A 255-nucleotide genomic window follows, 5' to 3' on the forward strand; every position below is an offset into this window, starting at 1 on the left:
TTTTTATATGCTCTTTTTACTTAAGTTTTAATTTGTCCTTCAAACACAGGTAAAATAGACAAAAAAAAAATAAAAACCAAAAAAAAAAAAAAAACCAAGAACAAGTTCTAGCAAACTGAAGCAACCTCTTATGTACACTAGATGCTTGACTTAGGAGGAGTTTTTAAATGTTCTCAATGTTATTCTGTAGTAAATGGCACTATTATGAAGCCACTAGTCATTCCATATGAGTCTTAAGGACTGCTCTGTGTAACA

This window comes from Mus pahari, chromosome 9 (assembly GCF_900095145.1).
Source record: "Mus pahari chromosome 9, PAHARI_EIJ_v1.1, whole genome shotgun sequence".
Classification (NCBI taxonomy): domain Eukaryota; kingdom Metazoa; phylum Chordata; class Mammalia; order Rodentia; family Muridae; genus Mus; species Mus pahari.